The sequence below is a fragment of the Manis pentadactyla genome, chromosome 10 (genome assembly GCF_030020395.1).
Source record: "Manis pentadactyla isolate mManPen7 chromosome 10, mManPen7.hap1, whole genome shotgun sequence".
NCBI lineage: Eukaryota > Metazoa > Chordata > Mammalia > Pholidota > Manidae > Manis > Manis pentadactyla.
Window position 1 is genome coordinate 55,128,452 of NC_080028.1, and position 14,884 is coordinate 55,143,335.

Consider the following 14,884-nt stretch of genomic DNA (forward strand, 5'->3'; position numbering starts at 1 on the left):
CCCTTGTCATGGGAGTTCTGTGTACCTCTGTGGTCTGAGAGGCCATTTCCTCCCCTACATTGGGGAAGTTTTCAGCAATTATTTCTTCAAAGACATTTTCTATCCCTTTTTCCCTCTCTTCTTCTTCTGGTACCCCTATAATGCAGCTATTGTTCCATTTCGATTGGTCACACAGTTGTCTTAAAATTCTTTCATTCCTGGAGATCCTTTTATCTCTCTCTGCAAAAGCTTCTCCCATTCATGTTCTCTGTTTTCTAGTCTATTAATGGTCTCTTGTATCTCGTCCATTCTGTTTTGAAGTCCTTCCAGAGCTTGTTTTATTTCTGTATTGTCCCTCCTTAGTTCTTGCGTATTTCTCTGCAAGTCCATCAGCATGGTTATGACTTTTGTTTTGAGTTCTTTTTCAGGAAGACTGCTTAAATCTATCTCTCCAGGTTCCTTTTCAGTGGAATATGTAGAAGATGTCGAAGCTGTCTGGGTGAGTCTTGTCTGGATTAAATTTTTTTGCCTTTTCATGTTGATAGGTGCAAAGGTGAGCTATTGACTCGTCTGTCAGCTGGGAGAGCCCAGTCTTTCCACTTGCTCCTGGCCTTTCTTTACTGGGACAACTGCAACCCCTAGTGGCTTGTGTTGGGCAATTGCGTGTAGACTGGGTCTTTGTATCCTCCCCAGCCAGTATGGAGGAAGCTCCCTTGCTGTGGGCGTGCCCAGCCTCAGGCAGCTGCTCTGCTATGGCGGGGTCCTGGAGGGTAATGGACGTGGGGCTGTTTGGCTGTTTACCTCCATGAGGGGTCTCAGAGCTGTTGCCCAGAGGGTTAGTGTGCCTGGGGTTCCCTGGAATTTCCAGCTGCTGGACTGTGACCCGAGGTGCTTCTGTCCCGTTGTGGGGTCCCTGTCCCTTTAAGACTTTCAGAAAGCACTTGGTTTTCTTTGTCACAGGGGCGCCGGCTTCGGGACTCGCTCAAAGGTCTTAGTGTCCTGTTTCCCTAGTATCCAGCAGCCCAAGCGTGCACTGTGTCTGTGCTCTATTGCGGATGGCTATCACTGGGTGTTTAGCAGTCCTGGGCTCCCTGTCCCTCCACGCTCTGACTCCTCTCCTCCTGCTGGGAGCTTGGGTGAGGGGCCTTGGGTCCCGCTGGGCTGTGGCTTGTAAATTACCCCTTTCACCAGGCGCTGGGTTCTCGCAGGTGTGGATGTAGTTTGGCTGTTGTCCTGTGTTTTCTGGTCTCTCTTTTAGGATTAGTTGTATTTGTTGTATTTTCAAATGTATATATATGTTTTGGGGAGGAGATTCCCACTGTTCTACTCACGCCGCCATGTTGGCTCCACCCCCGTCTTTAGGGTTTTTTATGTACAATATTATGTCATCTGCAAATAGTGACAGTTTAACTTCTTTTTTTACCAATCTGGATTCCTTGTATTTCTTTGTTTTGTCTAATTGCCATGGCTAGGACCTCCAGTACTATGTTAAATAGCAGTGGGGAGAGTGGGCATCCCTGTCTTGTTCCCGATCTCAGAGGAAAAGCTTTCAGCTTCTTGCTGTTCAGTATGATGTTAGCTGTGGGTTTATCATATATGGCCTTTATTATGTTGAGGTACTTGCCCTCTATTCCCATTTTGTTGAGAGTTTTTATCATGAATGGATGTTGAATTTTGTCAAATGCTTTTTCAGCATCTATGGAGATGATCATGTGGTTTTTGTCCTTTTTTTGTTTATGTGGTGGATGATGTTGATGGATTTTCAAATGTACCATCCTTGCATTCCTGGGATGAATCCCACTTGGTCATGGTGTATGATCCTTTTGATATATTTTTGAATTCGGTTTGCTAATATTTTGTTTAGTATTTTTGCATCTACGAAGGAGCACCTTTTTATTGCTAAAAAACAGTTTGCACAAGCAGGGAGGCATTGCCCTGAGCTATGAACCAGAAGCGCACTATAAGGAAACAAAGGGAGAGGGTTATTTTTATAGCATAAATTTTGGCCCATCTTCTCATATGTGTACACTTATGCAAGTGAGGGATGTAAGCCTGCTTAGTTCTGATTGGCTGATGTAAGTCACATCCGACTGGTTGACTTCCCAGCCATTGCCTGTTTTGGGTTGCTTCTGCTTCTGGGAGCAAATGTCAGATTGTGGTTCTTCTGAGGACATAGAGTATGTGTGCAGCCTCCTTTCAATACATGGTCTTCTGACCATGTTTAGTTCTGGGCTTCAGTTAGCCTGATGGAATCCATCTGATTTTCTAGCATAGCTGGATTTTGGGGGAGGCAGAATAATTTGGTTTTGACTTATTTCACAGTGTGGATATATAACTGTTTATCCATTCACCTGTTGATGGACATTAGGTTGTTTCCAGTTTGGGGTATTACAAATTAAGCTCCTGGGAACATTAATGTACAAGTCTTTGTATGGACACAGACTTTCCATTTCTTCTGGATAAACTCTAGTAGAATATATGAATCACATAGTAGGTAAATGTAATTTTTTGAGAAACTGCCAAACTGTTTTCCAATTTTATATTCCCACCAGCAGTGTATCAGAGATTTAGTTGCTCCACATCTTTACCAGCACTTGGTATGGTTATCTTCTTAATTTTAGCCATTCTAGAAAGTGTGTAGTGGTCTCTCATTGTAGTTTTAATTTGCATTTCCATGACTTCTAATGATGCTGAACATCTTTTAATGGACTTATTTGCCATCTGTGTATCTTATTTGGTAAAGTGTCTGTTTAAATCTTTTGCATATTTTTAAATTGGATTTTTTTGGTTTCTTAGTACTGAGAATTCTTTGTACATTCTGAATATAGGCCATTTATCAAATATGTGATTTGCAAATATTTTTTCCTAGTGTATGGCTTATCTTTTCATTCTCTTAACAGCCATTTTGCCCACCCTCCACCTCTGCCTCTCGTCACCACCAGTCTTTTCTGTATCTACTTTTTTCCCCCCTCTGGTTCCATATTTAAGTCAGATCATTTGCCTTTCTCTGACTTATTTCATGTAGAATAATGCCCTCAAGATCGATTGCTGTAAAATGACAAGATTTCTGTTTTTATGACTGAATATTTGTGTGTGTGTGTGTGTGTGTGTGTATGAATGTGTATTTTCTTTACCCAGTCACCACTGATGGACACATAGTTTGCTTCCATATCTTGGCTATTGTACATAATGCAATGAACATGAGAGTGCATATATTTTTTCAAGTTAGTGTTTTTGTTTCCTTTGAATGAATACCTAGAAGTGGGATTGCTGCATCGTATGATAGTTTATTTTTAATTTTTTGAGGAAGCTCCATTCTGTTTTCCATTGTAGCTACACCAATTTACTTCCACCAACAGTGCACAAGGCTTCCCTTTTCTCTACACACTTGTTATTGTCTTTTTGATAATAGTTACTCTAACAGGTATGAGGTTATATCTCATTGTGGTTTTGTTTTGTATTTCTCTGATGATTAATTATATGGAGCACCGTTTCATAGACCTTTTGGCCATATTTATGTCTTATTTGGAGAAATGCCTATTCAGATCCTCTGCCAATTTTTAAGTTAGATTTTTTTTTCACTATTGAGTTTTCAGAGCTCTTTATATAATTTGGATAATAACCCCTTATCAGATATATGATTTGCAAATATTTTCTTCCATGTGGTAGGTTGCCTTTTCATTTTGCCAATTTTCTTTGTTGTGCAGAAGGTTTTTAGTTTGGTATAGTCCTACTTACTTAATTTTGCTTTTGTTGCTTTTGCTTTGATGTTGAATCCAAAAAAATCATCGCTAATACCATTGTCAAGGAGCTTACCTTTATGTTTTCTTCTAGGCGTCCTATGTTTTCAGGTCTTACTTTCAAGTCTTTAATCCATTTTGAGTTAATTTTTTTGTATGGTATAAGGTAGTAGTCCAGTTTCATTCTTTTGCAAGTGGCTGTCCAGTTTCACCCCCACCAGGAACTAAAGAGACTGTCCTTTCCCCATTGTCTTGCCTCCTTTGTCAGAATTTAATTCACCATATATGTGCAGTTTATTTCTGGGCCCTCTGTGTGTTCCATTGAGCTATTGTGTCTGTTTTTATGGCAATACAATGCTGTTTGGATTACTGTAGCTTGGTAATATAGTTTGAAATTAGGAAGTGTGATGCTTCCAGCTTTGTTCTTTCTCAAAATTGTCTTGGCTATTTGGTTTTTTGTGTGTGTGGTTCCATACAAATTTTACGGTTGTTTGTTCTATTTCTGTGAAGAATGCCATTGGATAGGGATTGCATGTAGATTCCTTTGGATAGTATAGACATTTAGTTTTTCTAATACATGAGCATGGAATATCTTTTCATTTATTTGTGTCTTCTTTAATATCTTCTTTCAGTGTTTTACAGTTTTCAGAGTACAGGTCTTTCACATCCTTGGTTAAGTTTATTCCCAGGTGTTTTAATTTTATTTTTTGATTTAATTATAAATGAGATTGCTTTCTTAATTTCTTTTTCTGATACTTCATTATTAGTATACAGAAGTTCAGCAAGTTTGGATATTCATTTTATATTCTTCAACTTTATGGCTTCCTTTATTCTTCTAATCAGTGGAGTTAGGATAATATATAATATCTTCATCCTTTGCAGCTGTCTGAGCTCTGCTCTCCTGTGAGTCACCTCATCCTAGGATAGTGGAAGGGTCCTGGACCTCACATCTGTATACTAAAAGCAAAACTGCTGTTGCTTCATGCTTTGCTCTTAAGAGTGAGGCAATGTTTCATGAAGAGATGCTAAACAACAGTCATCATTACAGAAATGCAAATAAAGCCACAATGAGATACCACTTCATATCCATCAGGATGACTCTAATCAAAAAGACAGAATAACGAATGGTAACCTCATAGACTTATGATAGGAATGTGAAATGGCACAGCTGCTTTATAAAGCAGATGGTTAGTTTGTTAAAAATGTAAACAGAAATGTACCATATGATGCATCAATTTCCTAGGTGTTTATAACTGAAAGAGATGAAAACATATGTCCACACAAAGATTGTATAGGAATGTTCACAGCAGCATTATTTATAATAGCCAAGAAAGTAGAAACAACACAAGTGTCCACCAACCAAGGAATGAACAAAATGTAATCTATCCATGCAAAGGAATACTAATGACCATATAAAAGGGATGAAGTACAGACACATGAACAAGGATGAGCCTTGAAAACCTGCTAAGTAAAAGGAAGCCAGTCACCAACAATCATGCATTTTATGATTCCATCTATATGAAATATTTAGAAAAGGCAACTCCATAGAGACAGAAAGCAGGTGAGCAGTTGCTTGGGGGTTTGGGGTGGGAATGGACAGGACTATAAATGGACATGAGTGATCTTATCTGGGTGACAGAAATGTTCTAAACTGTATTATGGGGATGGTTGTACAACTAAGTAAATTTACTAAAAACCATTGAATTGTATGCTTTAAATGGTTCACAGTATGTTAAAGAAAAAATAAATAAAAGAATGTGAAAATGTTTTCCCAACGCCACTGGCAAACTACCCTTTGTGATTTCATTGGCCCAAGCTGTATACTAACTGCTTGGGACCTCAGTTCTGGGAATGGAAAGCTCATCCTTAGAGGTGGGCTGTGGTCAGCTCCCAGGTAGCACATGGGCTGTGAATAGGGTTTACTACCTAATCAAAAATCAGGGTATGCAAAGAAGGTGGAAATGGAAGCTGAGCAGACCACTAAGGTGTCAGCTGCACCCAAGACTGGCTGCTTGATACTGCAGCTCTCACCCCCCTGCATTCTCTGATCTTGTCTCTGTGTTTTCTGCCCAGGGAAGGAGAAGTTATGGGAAGAATCACTTCTTGAAAATATGGAACCTCAACTAGGGCTACCAGTCATCCTGATTTGCCTGGGTTGGAGTGGTTTCTTGGGACACAGGACTTAATGTGCTAACAGTGGGCAAGTCCCAGGAAAACCGGGAGGAGCTGGTCACCCAATGACCTCACCAAACAGAAATATAGAAGCACTCCTCATGAACTGGTGAATCTTGGCATCAACTGCTGCTGACACCACAGAAAGACAGTTGGTCATTGCGTGCCTCTGATGAAAGCACACTCAGCACCACTTTTGAAATATTTTTGGCTGAAAAATTGAACCTAATGTAAAGAAGAAGCCTGTAGACCTAAGTACAAATGAATATGAAATATGGAGGACTGTGGTGTATGTAAAATGACTTTACACAGGATGCTGTCTAGGACAAATGACAAATGACCTAGTTCTTCAACAGATAAACTGGGAAAGAAAAAAACCCACCAGGGATGAAGGGAGAATCTGTAGATCAAAAGACACTTAAAAAACATATCAACCAGTTACAGTGTACTGATCTCATTTGGATCCTGATGTGAACAAACCAAGAGAGAGGTGGGGGAATTTGAACCCTAACAGGTATTTGATGATATTAAGAAATTATTGGTATAATATATGACAATTATGTTTTTTCAGTAAGAGTCCTTACCTTCCAGAGATGCATACTGAAATATTTACAGTTGGAATGACATGATATCTTGGTTTTGTTTCGGGGGAGGAAGGTAGGGGCAAAGAGGAAGCAAACTTGACATTTACTTGGTAATGTTTTAACCCAGGTGCTGGTGAGGTGTATGAGGGCTTGTCATACTATCCTCTTTACTTTCTGAAATGCTGACGTGATCCCTAATCAGAACAATTAAACACAGCAGCAGGGGCTTCTCATCCTTCCTATAGAACCTCCCTGCCTGCCCAGGGTGCTGGCTCTTCATCACAAGCAAGCCAGTGTCTCAGCAGAATTTAGAATTTCACAGATCTGTGAATTTTCCAAACCTTTGGGTGAAGGACAAAGTCAACTTTTTATTTTGCCAAATTACAACGAAATCAAATGCCTTGCCAGTGGGTTTCAGCCCCCAGCAAGTTCGCTATGGATTCAGTGTGACCAAAGAGAAAAACGATAGAACGTTTCTTTGGGATGAAAGGGTTTATTACTTGGCTTGTTCTCCAGGCAGTAGGTCGAGCACTAGCATCTCTGCCTCCGCCCAGAGCATGGGGCCGAGCTCTCTATATAGCGCAATAATACCTTATTGCCTAAAGCTGTGGAAGCGGCAGCCTAGCAACAGGCCAGTTACACCATCCGGTGGTGCAAGTTCAGTGAGGATCCTGGCCATAGGAGGCCCAACTTCCGCACACCAAACAAAAAAACTCCAGCTTCCTCTCAGCATCATGTCACAGAAGGAAGAGCATACAGACACCAATAACATCATCTCAGACAAGAGCCGGCCTTTCATCTGGGCACAGTTTACCTTGTGGACAGACTTGTTCGGGTGTCCATATTTTCTCAGTTCAGCCTGGAACTGGTGACCCAAAAGCCCTGGGAAGAGGAAGAAAGATTGATGGCTGGACACTCTCACTTTCCTTCCTGATAAGGAGAGAAGGACTCAGATGCCACTGTTGTTCCACCATCCAGGGCCTTCAAACTGTAGCTGCTCAGGGGTGCAGGTGATGGGTCTCCAAACTTGGTCCCCTGGCACTCATGGACGTACTTTCCTCCGATCCTAGCTTCTTGTCTGCAAGGGAAGGAGTTGCAAATTCTGGGAGGGCTTTCCTGCTGGAAGCTCTGCAGGTGGGATATTAGAATGAAATGCTTTCACCTTGAGTGGAAAATAACAGCTGGGCCCAAGGCCACAGGAGCATTGTGTGTGTCCTTGGCTAATACTGGGGGCCCCTCAGAGACCACCAGAGGGCTGAGCCAGTTTGCTTTGGCATCAACTGGCCGTGTGCCTTGGAGACCCGAAGCTAACATCTCTCTCATACAGCATGAATTGCCCCTCTGTCCCTCCCTTCATCCTGCAACCCACCTCCCAAGTGTTTTTTTTTCCCTCAGGGCCACATACTCCAGGATCATATATGAACCCCCTTTCCCTTGAAACTCAGGGATATGAAAGATCGCTTGGGGTGACAAAGACGTGTGGGAACTAGATAGTGGTGATGGTTGCACAATGTTATGAATGTTCCAAATGCCACTAGTGGTGAATTAGGTGCTATGTTGTTTTGCCACAGTTAAACAAAATACACTATCCCCAGGGGAGGAGTCTTCAAGGAGGTCAAATATTAGCATATCAGGCATGAAAGAGATCTTAGATTACATCTGGTCCACCCATCGTTTCACAGATGAGGGTCCTGAGGTCCATCCTGGGGAACTGATGTGCTCAGGGTCACACAGCAAATTATGCAGAGGTGGGGCTGGATTCCATCTGTCCAATTTCACCCTCCCATGAGCTTTTGGACTTAAGGAGGGAGAGGTGTTGGCCTTGTCTCTTTTCACAGAATGGGCTCTTGGTTCTGGCTATCCTCAGATCACATGCAGCCACCAGACATGACACGTAATGTTAGGTTGCACTGTGGTTATTCTAAAATTAATTGTCAGCATTTATAATTGGGCAACTTCACATAAAAATCCAGATTTCCAACACTGTTTAACAAACAGAGAGCTTTGGCAGCATGAGGGCCACATTCCCATATGGTGGAGGTGGGAACTGAGGGGGTATGTTCTCTCTGTTCTCCACAGTCCCCACCACTCCCCACTCCCTCCCATTTATCCTCAGGCCTATGTTGTTTTTCTAATGTTCAGGTTGCTTTAGTCTTTTCTATGGCCTCCTTCCCTGAGGAAGCATGAGGAGTAGCACCCCTGCTTTAGCCCTAAGCTGGAGAACTGTGCATCTCTGAATGTCTTTCCTAAGTGGCATTTCAGCTGCTGGGTGAAGGACAGACACATGGTGCATTACACACACCTGGATCTCTGGGTATCTCCGCTTTTTCTGCTGCACCTATGCTTTAGCCCCAAGATTCCACAGGCTGGCTTTGGCTGCAGAACTTGTTTCTCTGGGGTGTCTTGCCTTTAAGAAATGTTCCTGTTTTATAGGTATGGAAACCACAGGAGAAACAAGCATAGGGGTATGTCCAAAAAAGAGACTCATCTGAAGGCCTAGCATTGTGTGTCTGAGTAGATGTGGGCTTAGGGCAGTATCTCTATACAATGGAATATTATTCGACCATAAAAAGGAATAAAGTTGTGATACCTGCCACCATGTGAATGAACCTTGAAAGCATTATGCCGAGTGAAAGAAACCAGTCAAAAAAGGACACATTTTGTATGGACTGACTTATGTGAGGCACCTAGAAGAGGCGAGTTCATGGAGACAGAAAGCAGAATAGAGGTAAACCAGGGGCTGGGAGGAGGGGATGGAGAGTTATTATTTAATGAGCATATGGTTTCTGTTGGGGGTGATTAAAACTTTTGGAAATAGTGATGAGGGCTGCACAACATTGTGAATGAAATTCAAGCTGTTGATCTGTACACTTAAAAATGGCTAAAATGGTACATTTTATGTTACACGTTTAACTACGATAAAAGAAATAATTGAAAAATATGTTTCAGCAGCAGGAAGTTCTGGGTGGTATGGCTGCACCTCTGTCCTCTAGTAGGGGTACTAAATATGGAGAAAAGGACACCGAATTTAAAAGGAAAATTCTGTTGTCATCTAAGACACCAGTAGGGGAAGGCAGGCCCTGCCCCTCTAACTCTCAACACTTAGTAACTCTACGTGGATCTCACGTCAGCTCCCCTGCCCCTCCCCTGTCCTTCTCACTGCCTGAATTTTGCATCCAGAGGGCTCAGCAAAATTGCACCATATCAGCTTTCACGGTGATGGTATCATTAATGTGCTTCCTCTCTTGGCTGTGAGCATCACACGAGCAGGAATTGTGCCTGGTTTTTGGTTCAACTTTCTATACCCAGCACTTAATCCAGGGCCTGGCACATAGTAGGCTGTGAACAAATATTTCATGAATGAAAGACTGGAATTTCATAAGAGAAGTGTATTGGGAGATCAAAATGTCACAGGAGGAAAATTCTCATTTGCCTGGATGGTACTTGTCAATGATTCATTATCTCCCTTACTTGCCTTAGCCAGAGTCAATTTTTGCTGTTTGCAACCAGAAAAACCCCTTTCATTCTGTCACCTCTCTGAACCTCAGTTTCCTCATCTATAAAATGGGGGCAATAACAGTACCTTCCATTGTTTTATGACTTACATCAGTAAACTCAATCACCCCTCACCATGAGGAGGAGGAGGAGGAAGAGGACAGTGGTACCATATACACTTCCCAATGCAGCTGTGAGGAATTACCACAAAGTGGTTTAAAACAATCATCTTTATTCTCTTACAGCTCTGGGGGTCAGAATCCCAAAATGAGTCAGCAGGGATGCATTCCTTCTGGAGGCTTTAAATGAGAATCTGTTTATTTGCCTTTTCTAGCTTCTAAAGGCTGCCCACATTCCTTGGCTTATGGCCCCACAGCACTCCAACCTCTGCTCAGGTTGTCACCTCTCCTCTTGCCTCCCTCTTATACATACCCTTGTGATTGCACCAGACCCATCTGGATAGCCCTTGATAATCTCTTCATCTCCAGATCTTTAATTCAATGTGCAAACTCACTGGCAAAGTCCTGTTTGCCATGTAAGGTGATATTCACAGATTTCCAGGGATTAAAATGTGGACATCTTTGGAGGGCCATCATTGAGCCTACCATTCCATGTGCCCAGATTTTTGGTTTGTAACATTGATGCAGAAGAGTCCAAGAAAAATAAACACTCTTCTGCCTTCATATTGCTTGTCATTTTGGTGGGGAGATAATATAATATTTACATAGTACACAAGGACCCAGGCAGTGAGGTCAGTGCTGCTGTGGGAGGCAGAGAGGATGTATTGAGAAGATGAAGATAAAAGAGGCTCCACAGGGATCCCTTCTCTTTCTATGTGAGGACACAGCAAAGTTTGCAACCCCAAAGAGGGCCATCACTTGAACATGCTGGCACCCTGATCTTGGACTCCCAGCTTTCAGAATGGTGAGCAATGAATTTCTGTTGTTTATAAGACACCCAGTGTGTGGTATTTTGTTACAGTAACCTGAGCAGACAAAGATGCTGATGCGTTGCTAAGTTTCATTTGGACTCTGGAGAAGGTACAGAATATTTAGCTTAGGTTAGGGTCTGGAAGGAAAATTGATGGTTTAGAGGAATGGAGGTGGGGGTGAAGGCAGGTCCCCCTCCTCCAATTTCCCAGAGCCCTGGAGAAACTGTATCTGTTAGAAAAACAGCTGGATGGTCCAAAGAACAAGAAATCAGCTACTACATCACACACTGTGTCAGCTGTTCCTTGAAAGCAGGAACCGTGCAGATCATTCATCATGACAGGAAAACACCACTGCCGACAACAATAAAGTCAGGCTGTGAGCAATTTAACTGAAGTATCTAGAAGGAGACCTACCACTATGTGTCCAGATAGGCTCTGCCCATGCCCCCCAGCTCTCAAGTAACTCACTGTGGGGTGGCACGAAGCTGGAATGAGCTGGGTCATTCATTGGTGGGGCCTTAATTTTTCCACTGGTGTCTGCCCTGGAACCTGGTCCACGCCATTCTGCTTTCCCAGACTGAAAACTGTGATGTGTGTCTTCATAAGAATTACTTAATGTGTGTAAGCTATGTGACAAATACAAGATAAAAAGATCATAAGATTTATTTGTACACTGTTTAAAAGCAGCTCTTTTGAGATATAATTCACATTCCATACAGTTCACCCATTTAAAGTAAACCATTTTTCAGAGTTGGGTAACCATCACTGCAATCAATTTTAGAACATTTTCTTCATCTCCAAAAGACCTCTTACTCATGAGCAGTCACTCCCCATTTCCTCCCAATGCCTATTCCCTAGCCTTGGCCATGTCGCTTGCTGTTTTATTTTATTGTTGTTTGTTTCTTTATTTTTTATGGCCATCCTAGTAGATCTGAAGTGGTATCTCTTTGTGGTTTTGATTTGCAGTTCTCTGATGGCAAGTGTTGTGGGACATCTTTTCACGTGCTCATTGACCATTCACACATCTTCCTTTGAGAGATGTCTGTTCAGATCCATTGCCCATTTTGTAATTGGTACATTTAATCTCAAAAGGTGAACTCGTTTAATCTACACGGTAGCATTGCAAAATAGGTAATCATCATCTCCACAAAAGTGAGAAAACTGAAGCTCAGGGACATGAAGGCACGTGTCTGGGGCCCCCACAACTGTTGGTCTCAGGAAAGTTTTTAGTCTGAATCAGCATCCGCTCCTGTGGCTTCTGCTGTTTAAATGCAATGGAAATTAAGCAAATGCTATTGGAAAGGAATAGAGAAGAACCCAGTAATGAAATCGCTAACAGCTTATTCGAGGAAAGATATAGTCACCCCAAGAATGTGCTCAAATCTCTCCTGGCTGAGCCAGAGGATCTTCTCACGAAGTCCTGGCAGGCTCTCCCTGTTTAGCACAGCCTTTCTGAGAAATAGCAGAGGAAATGGAAGACAGTGAAAGGCAAGAGTCCTCATTGCTCCCGCTTCCAGAACCACTATTTAGGATTTCTGTGTAGTTCCCCATAGTGACATTGGGTGTCACCTTTGAGTTGTTTGAAGCCAAGCTTTCCTGGAAATTGACAAAGTGCGTTGTTTTCTAAGAGTTGCTGGGCTCTCTAAGATCCAGTTTGGAAGTATTCATTACCAGCACTCCTGTCCCCCGATTCGGCCTGGGTCATCTGGTTCTCATTTACCGGGCCAAGCAGCGTCCTGAAAGGAGAGAGCTCCCTGGAGCTCGGTACACCTGAGTTTGAAAATGGGCTGCACAGCTATGGCTTTGTAACTGATTTCTCTTCTCTTCTAAGTGGGCTGGTGACCTAAGGAGGAGAGATGGTTTATGCAAAACCCCTCCAGCTCTGCGGTCTTTTCTCCCAGAGTTCTCGGCACTGTCCCTTCTCAGACATCATCTGCTCACACATCTGTATCCAGGCTAGGCTGAGCATCCCTCCCTCCCTCTTTCCCTTCCTTTCCATACATATTTAATGAATATGTACTATGTGCCAGACACTTGGCAGAACAGCAAAGTTGTCTTCCTCCATGGAACTGAAATTCAAATTTCTTATTTATCTGGAAGTTCTCAGCACCAAGCAAGTGGTAGGAATGACAAACTGCTTTAATGGCTTGGTGTGTATTCTTCTCTTCCAGTTTTTTTTTCTATACATATACTAACACATATACATGGTATTTAAATTTTACTTGGAAATGAGATCATGCCTATCCGGGGACTTTTTTTCCCCACTTAATAGTATATTATGGCCATCTTTCCATGTTAGAACATAAAAATTGACTTCAGTGTTCACATGTTCCAGAATACTATTTGGGGTCTCTCTCTGCCCATTAGAATGTAGAAAAGACTGACTTGAGCCCCAGGTCCATTCCCTGTAGGTTCTCAGGGTCAGGTTAGGGTTGGGAATAAGCTAAGGTGCTCATGTTCTTCTGGTTACCTCTGGTCCTGTTCATATTTCTGCTGAATTTATCTCATCCCTGTTTATTTAACTGGTCCCCTACTGAGGGACATTTAGGTTGTTTCCAGTATTTTGCTCACACAGACAGTGCTGCAGTGAAAAAGCTAAGTTCACCTTTTGTTTTATGTGTATTGAATAAATTGCTAGGTGGTTGTGGTGTGTCAATTCAGCAATAGTTGCTATAGGTAAAGATACCTATATTGCTAGATTCTCCCCATGGAGGTTGCACATCTTTCATTCCCCATAGCATGTGTTATCAGACTGTGATCTTTGCTTCTCTGTGCAAAAATACACACACATCTCAAACACACAACACGTTTCACATATAGTTGCCAAAGTGGCAACAGGAGGCAAATGGATTCAGGGCAGCAATCTCCTAGGGGAAAACAGGACATAGGAGGAAGCTGGGCAAAGTCCCTATCTTTCCTCCCTCATGGTCCTATGGGCTGTTCAGAGGCACATCTTCCCCTGTATTAGTTTCCTGTGGCTGCTGTAACAAATTAGCATGGATGGAGTTGCGTAAAACAAGAGGAACTTACCCTCTCATTTTTCTGGGGGTCTTCAGTCTTAAATCAAGGTGCTGCTAGGGCTGTACTCCCTCTGAAGGCTCTAGGTGAGAAATCTTCCTTGCCTCTTCCAGCTTCTGGTGGTCCCAGACATTCTTCAGCTTGTGACTGCATCCCTCCAATCTCTGCCTCTATCTTGACGTGGCCTCTTCTCTGTGTGTCTGTCCAAATTGTCCTCTTCTTTCTCTTAGAAAGACACCAGTCATTAAATTTTTGGCCTGCTCTAAATACAGGATGATTTTTAGCTTGAGATCATCCACTAATACATTGCAAGGACCCTATTTCCAGATGGACAAGAATTCTAGGGGACACTGTTCAATCAGTTATACAACCCACCTGGACAAGTGCTGCATGCATGGGGAACAGGCAGCACCTGCTTTGTCCCTTCCCAGCTCATCCTGCATCAGTAGCTGTTGAGGTAACGCACTGCATTAGTGTTCTAGGGCTGCCGTAATCAAAGACCATAGACCGGGGTGCCTAGACAACAGACATTTGTTTCTCACAGTTCTGTAGGCTGCAAGCTCAAGCCTAAGGGGTCCCAGGTTTGGGTCTCCTGAGGCCTCTCTCCTTGGCTTGCAGATGGCTGCCTTCTCACTGCCTCCTCATAGGGCCTTTCCTTTGGGCATGCCCATCCCTTACATGGCATCTCTTCTTATATGGACACCATTCAGGTTGGATTAGGCCCACCCTAATGCCCTCATTTTAACTGAACCACCTTTTTAATGACCCCACCTCCAAATACCGTCACAATCTGATGTATGGGGTCTGGGGTTAGGGCTTGAATATATGAATCTCGGGTGGGATGGGGAACAACTCAGCCCACAATACTCATTATTTGCATTACCTCACATCTTCCTTGGTGACTGCTTCTTGGAAGACCCCAAACTAGCATCAGACTCTCTTCCCCCAAAACCACATTTGTATGT